This window comes from Antechinus flavipes, chromosome 2 (assembly GCF_016432865.1).
Source record: "Antechinus flavipes isolate AdamAnt ecotype Samford, QLD, Australia chromosome 2, AdamAnt_v2, whole genome shotgun sequence".
NCBI lineage: Eukaryota > Metazoa > Chordata > Mammalia > Dasyuromorphia > Dasyuridae > Antechinus > Antechinus flavipes.
This window is the reverse complement of record NC_067399.1, coordinates 292,604,013-292,611,183: the sequence shown is the minus strand read 5'-3', so window position 1 is coordinate 292,611,183 and position 7,171 is coordinate 292,604,013.

Below are 7,171 nucleotides of genomic sequence, written 5' to 3'. Positions count from 1 at the left end.
TCCTCATATAGTATTGTTGTTTTTTTAAAAGTAAGATATTAGTGCTTTTCTATGATGAAATTGTAAAACTTATTTTATTTTATATGCAAGGTCTCTATCCTGTTAAAAACCAACTGGACCAGTGATATTTTCCAAGGGAAAATCTCACAGTCACTAAGACAAAAATTTTTGATTGATCTTGTCCACTATACCATCTCTTCCCAGCTTGATATGTTAACAGGTAGCATTTATATACTATCTACTATGTACCTGATATTGTGTTAGATACTTTATATATGTTACCTAATTTGATGCTCATAATTATCCTGGGAGGTAGGTGCTATTATTATTTGCATTTTATAGATGAGGAACTGAGGCAAATAGAGATTAGGTTACTTTTCCAAGATTGGTCAAGTATCTGAGACTGGAATTGAACTTAATTCTTCCCAATTTCAGTCCCAGTGCTTTGTCTATTGAACCATCTAGCAATCGGAGACTACTTGTGTAGTTCTCTTTCAGACATTGGCAAATAGTCTTTACTTAGGTTCTTTGGTTTTCTGGGAGACAGCTGGACAATATTTATACTGTGGAGCCTAAACTTAGCTGGTCAAGTATTACAGGAACTTTATATGTAGAGACAGAAGAACTATTGAATCAATAGACCTTGTAAATGATTGTTATTTATTTATTTAATCAAGGAGTCTACTGCCTTTCTCTTTCTCTTAAATGGCAGGAGTAAACCAAAACCTCAGTGAGATTACTAAAGATCAACTGTGATACACACACACACACACACACACACACACACATGCACACATATCAACCATGATAGCAATTTTATTGGCTGGTGGTAACTTTCCCAATTGCCTATATAATTTCCTTTCTTTCCACCTCTCCCCTCAGCCTCCATATAGAAGCTACACTAATTCCCATTAGTCCCAATGAGTCCTTATCAACATTTTTCAAACTTAAGACCTTAGTAGAAATTTTGTATGTCAGTGTACATATATTATTTATATATCTTTTAGCTATTTCCAAGGCAACTTTGTCCTGCTTTTCCAATACATTTGTGGACTATGATGATTTAATCAAGTTATATCTTACTAAAGAAGATTTGGTAAGTTATATTCATAGCCTATATTAACTCCTCTCCATCATTTTTTGAATATATAGTGTTTAACAATAGTGTGATTCCTTCTTATACAAACTAGCTTATTTGTTGGAGATTAATATAATAGCCTCAAAGGTCTGTTTGGTTCCTTCCTTTTTTGACTGAAAAAAGTTTATTTTCAATGAAAAGTTTTGAGTTTATTAATAACCATTTTAAACACTAGGAAAATTCCTAATATGTTGGCAGAGGTTAGGATTTTGCTTAATTTTACATTTAAATAGATTTGCTAGTTAACCTCTTTGTGGTTGAAGTAAAATTCCAGTTTCCTGGGAACAGTTGGTTAATGAAAAAGCAGATTGTTATATTATTGTCTTTGAATGGACAGGAATTAAAAAAGAGAAGTTGGGAAAATAGCTGACTTCTTATTTTTCTTCTTTCTAATTTCTACTCCTCTTCTTTTCCTTTTCCTTTTCTTCATCTTCCTTCTCTTCTTTCCTTTCTTTTTCTCCTCCTTATACTCTTCCTTCTTGTCCTTCTCCTCCCTTCCCTTCTCTTCTTCCTTTCCTCTTTCTCCTCCCTTTCTTCCTCTTCCTTTTCCCCCTTCTCCTTTTTTCCTTCCTCTTCCTTTTCTTCCTCTTCCTCTTCTTCTCCTCCTCCCTTCTTTCCCATGTCCTAATTTCTTTTTCCTCCCCCTCCTCCTTTCTTTTTCTTTCTCTCCTTCCCTCCTCCTTTCTGTTTCTTTCTCCTCTTCCTTTCCTTTCCTCCTCCTCCTTCTCTTTCCCGTCTTCTCTTCCCTCCTTATACAATGCTTAGAACATGACCTGGTCTCACACAATGATTTTGGTTAATTTAAGGAGGTGTGTAGACTGGTTATTTGATTTAAACTAAAAGTATTCTCATCTAGTTAAGTCTAAATGGGAGTGGTTTCAACCCAACCTTTACAATAGTATTATATTCTACTTGGATACCTCTATTTTCAGATTTAGGGGAGAGATGATTCTGAATGAATGAATTTCCCTCTGATTCTCATCCTATCTAGCCAAACAATCATTTTATAGCTGTATTGAAAACTAAATAGGACATAAGGTGAAGTTTTGTTTTTGTAATACGTAATTTGTTTCAAGCTGATCATTCTCTGATTGTAAATATAATTGTACAGAAGTATAAACATCATGTATGTCATTCTATCATTTTCAAAGAAATTAGAAATAGTATAGTTTTCTGTTCTGTCTCCTTTTACCATATTTAGGGATTGAGATGATCCTTCTATCAATTCTCCCTTTATTTACTCAATTTTGATATTTTAATTTTTCTCCCCAAAGAGTATCCAATGTTACTTCATATCTGGAATGAAGCTTCAGGAAAATGCAAATCAAACCATAGATCTGCTCATATCAAGAGGACTTACTCCCAGTTTGACAATTTCAAACAGCACTTATACTGGTGTCTTTCACTTCAATTTATCATCGGTAATTGTATTCTGTGATTTTTATCTCTAGTAGTGATAACTAACACTTATACGGTTTCTTGCCATTGGCTACTCTGTTCTTATAAAGAAAATATTTTTAATATTTTAATTTGTAAATATTGAAAAAAGATAAACTATAGTCGGGTATTCTGGAAATGTTGAGCAGTTATACAATCTATTGGTAGGGATGCAGAATAACATAAATTACAAAATACAACCAATTTGTTTTTTTCAGATAATGTTGTGCCACAGTTCTTTTTTATTATCCTGACTCAGTTTCCCTAATTATGATGATCAATTTCCCTAAATTGTTGGTTTCCCTGAATTGTTCTGCCTCAGTTACTAATTGTCTGGTCAATCCTGCAACACCACCTCTCCCTCCTAACATGATGATCCAAATAAAGAGAAAGACCTTCTATCTTAGACATCATCAGAATGTTGGGTGCCTCTCCCCATTCTGTAATCCCAATTACCAGATGTCCCCCATGCCTCCCCTGACCCTGTCAGAACTGGATTGTTAGTCTCATGTTCCTGTTCTCAGTGCTCTGACTCCACCCTGCCTAGGCCTATCCCTGTATCTGAGCCATGTGTATAAATGTCATTGCGAACTCACATTATTGCTGGATTCTCAGAGACGATAGTCTCATTCAGCCCTGGGACCCAACCATGGATCCGTTTGGTCCCAGTAAATCTCTCCCTTTCAAATAAAATATTAAATACTCTCTAATCTCTATCTTGCCTCAGTTTCTCTGGCATTACAATGTCAACATCATTCCATTCTGATATTGTTAGTGACTATTGTTAGTGACAATTGGACTCGATTTTTTTATTGTTTTCTTTTTTAAAAAATGTTTTTTCCATCACTGTCTCTGAGCTAAGTTCATAAGTTATCTTGTAAAATTTCTGATCTATCTTTGACATAACTCAAAGATATCATGGTTATCACTGTACCCAGGTAGGTGAACACAATTAACTTTCCCTAGTGACAAGGGAAAAAAATCTCATCCCTTCCACCAATAGAAATCATGATTTAATCTTTTGTCCTGGCTATATGGTGTTCTATTTTTATCTACTTTCCTTAGCATATAAATCTCACCTTGTTTTTTTGGAGGGGTGTTGCTGAACAACTGAAGATCCCTTTTATTGATAACTGCTAGCATTACCAATAAATTGAACATGCTAAGAACTTTGTTGCTTCAGTTTATCTCAATTTCAATCAGGACAATTGATGAACTTTTGACCAGAAGTTGACAGGGAAAACTGACCCCTGGGGTTATCTCTGAGAAAATCCCTGAGAGCACTATGACAGTACTTCATGGAGAGACTTTGTAAGAGGCTGCTCTCAAGGTCAGATTCCTCAGTTTCAAGGTAAATAAAGCCTCCCTGCTGTTAAAAAAGTTGCAACTTTGCTTGTTTGTCTTAGTTTTCTGTTTTTGTTTATAACTGCTTGGCAATAATATACAACTATGTAATCCAGAAAATCCCTGGAAGGGGATAATGCATGCATTGCCAGTGTTCCTTCAGGGAAAGAAGAGGTTGAGAAAACCTTGGAAACAGGGTTTTTTTTGCTAGTTGGAAAAACAAGGCACATATTAACAATATCCTTTCAGGGAAATTATTAGAAGGTCCCAGGAAAATTTTTCTTCAAGCCAGAGGGATACTTCCCACTGAAGAAGAAATTGGGGAAGGCTGGAAACAGAAATTCATTCCCAGTTAAAAAGGAGGGAACTTAAAATAGAGCAAAATTGACCTATGACAAGGAAAGTCCCAAATCTGGCCTGAAAATGGACTTCAACTTTACCACATCAACTTTTAAGTGTTTTTATGTCTGTCTTGTCATGTTATCTTTGTTTTGCATGTTAAATTACCTTTTTATCAAGGCCTGGTTAGCCAAAAGAGAAAGAATGAAAACTAATTTTTTTTTTTTCACAAAGTATTTTTCTTTTTTTAAATCCTGGACAAGCTGAATGGTAGAGAAGAAATACAGATAAGAAGGATTTTTTATTACCAGTCTGCAGAAATTTGTGGCATTATAATTTAATTAAAGACTAAATTTGTGACTGAAATGTAATTTCTCTTATGAATTTCTAAAATGTGTTTTGAATGTTTTTATAAATGCTGAAATGTTTCAGTGAACTTTTTGGTAATACTCTAGAATTTGTTTTAAGAAAAATAAGAATAGAGGTGAAGTTAAGATGATGAAATAAAGGCAGGGACTCCCCTGACTTCTCCCCCATGCTCCTTCAAATAACTTTAAATAATGACTCTAAACACATTTTACAGCATCAGAATCCACAAAAAGATGGAGTTGGAACAATTTTCCATCCAAAGACAACTTGGAAGGTCTATAGGAGAGGACTGTTGCACCAAGGAAGGTGTCAGCACAAGCTATACCAGCATAGCTTTACTGGGAACAAGAAAAGCAGGAACATACCTTGGGGCCTCTAAATCAGTGGCAGCACTGGCAGTTTCCAAACCTCTCAGGTCAGAAACACTAAAGATGACTTGGAAGGTCAGCAGGAAAGGGTCCTGGAAATCAGGCCTCAGCATATGTGGTGGCAATGGCAGCTTCCAGAGACCTCAGGCCATGGACTTTAAATAGGTGTGGAACTAGTCAAAAGGAGGTCTCCTTATACCACTAAGGAAGGACACTGTTGCAAAATGTATGCATAGGTTTTTCAACATTGACCCTTGCAAAACCTTTGTTCCAAATTTTTTCCTCCTTCCCCCCACCCCCTCCCCTAGCTGGCAGGTAGTCGAATGCATGTTAAATATGTTAAAATACATGTTAAATCCAATATATGTGTACAAATTTATACAGTCATCTTGCTGCAAGAGAAAAATCAGATCAAGAAGGAAGAAAAAGAAAAACAGAAAAAACCAAAACAAAATGCAAGCAAATAACGACAGAGAGTGAGAATGCTATGTTGTGTTCCATACTTTGTTCCCATGGTTCTCTCTCTGAATGTAGATGGCTCTCTTCATCACTGATCAAATGGAATGGGTTTGAATCATCTCATTGTTGAAGAGAGCCACGTCCATCAGAATTGATCATCATATAGTCTTGTTTTTGCTGTGTATAATGATTTCCTGGTTCTGCTCATTTCTCTTAGCATCAATTCATGTAAGTCTCTCCAGGCCTCTCTGTAGTCATCCTTCTGGTCATTTCTTTTAGAACAATAATATTCCATAACATTCATATACCATAAGTTACCCAACCATTCTCCAATTGATGGGCATCTACTCAGTTTCCAGTTTCTGGCCACTACAAAGAGACCTGCCACAAACATTTTTGCACATACAGGTCCCTTTCCCTTCTTTAAGATCTCTTTGGGATATAAGCCCAGTAGAACACTGCTGGATCAAGGGGTATGCACAATTTAATAGCTTTTTGAGCATAGTTCCAAATTGCTCTCCACAATAGTTGAGGATCCAGCATTTAAAAATCTCAGGTTACCTCTTTGATGATGTTCTTATACATTGTTAATAGGATCAGAACTATAAGGTTTGAGGGATTTTAACCACATGAGCTAGTTATTGGAAAGTTAAATTTAGAAGGTTGCACCAAATTATATTGAATCATCTTTGCAAGTGGCTTGGAACCAGGACATCAAATCTATTTAGGGGATACCCCCTCTTTACTTTCTCTTTAGAACTGCCCTGAGAATGAAACCTATTCTAAAAGAAGATGTTTCCAGGAAGTAGACTTAAGTTCTTAGGAATCAAGACTAAATGTACTAATTAAATGGACTTTGGGTATGGGTTACTAGAATGAAAATTGATATGGTTTTATTTAATATTGATGATAATTTTTGTTTTTTGTTTTACTTTGGCTTTTTGTTTCATGGCATTTATGTTTGCTACATTTTGTTGATTACCTTGTACATGCAAATGTCTCCTTCAATTTAGCCCTTGGTGAGTTCTCCTAATGAATTGAAATTGAAATGGAAATGGAAAAGTTGGCTCAGACCACAAGTGAATCCATTTTCTTCCCCCAGATTGAGTCAGGTTCTGTGATTCAAATGGCTTTACAAAATCACATAATTTTAGATATTCTTGTTGCAACTCAGGAAAGGGTTTATGCTATGATAAATCAGTTCTGTTGTTCTTATGTTAACCAACCCAGTGAAATAGTTACAATCTTCATAAAATTCAGCAAGTTATATCAGAAACACAATTACCTATTCCAAGTGATCCATGCTATAATTCTTCCTGACTACAAGGAAATGACCTATTAACCATCCTTAATAAATGGGCTGGAATTGTCTTCTGTCTTATCGTCTTGCTTTAGACTTGTATTAATTGCTGTATCTCTTCTAAACTCATGCCAGAAAAGCTTAGGGCAATATGCACTACTGATAATGACTTTGTTAAAAATCTTACAAAATTAAACATAGATTGTGGGGTCCTCAGCTAATGCAGACTTGCTGACACCAGCTGGAATCTGAGCACTTACCCACAGTTATCATGGCCTCTATGACCTTCGGCCATCTCTGGATATGACAGAGCAGTCTGACACCACTTGTGCAGTTAGAGAAGCTTTATTGCTTTGTTACATCATCTTGTCTCTCCTCCTGCTTCCTCCCTCTCCTTCTGCTGTCCTGTTCTTATAC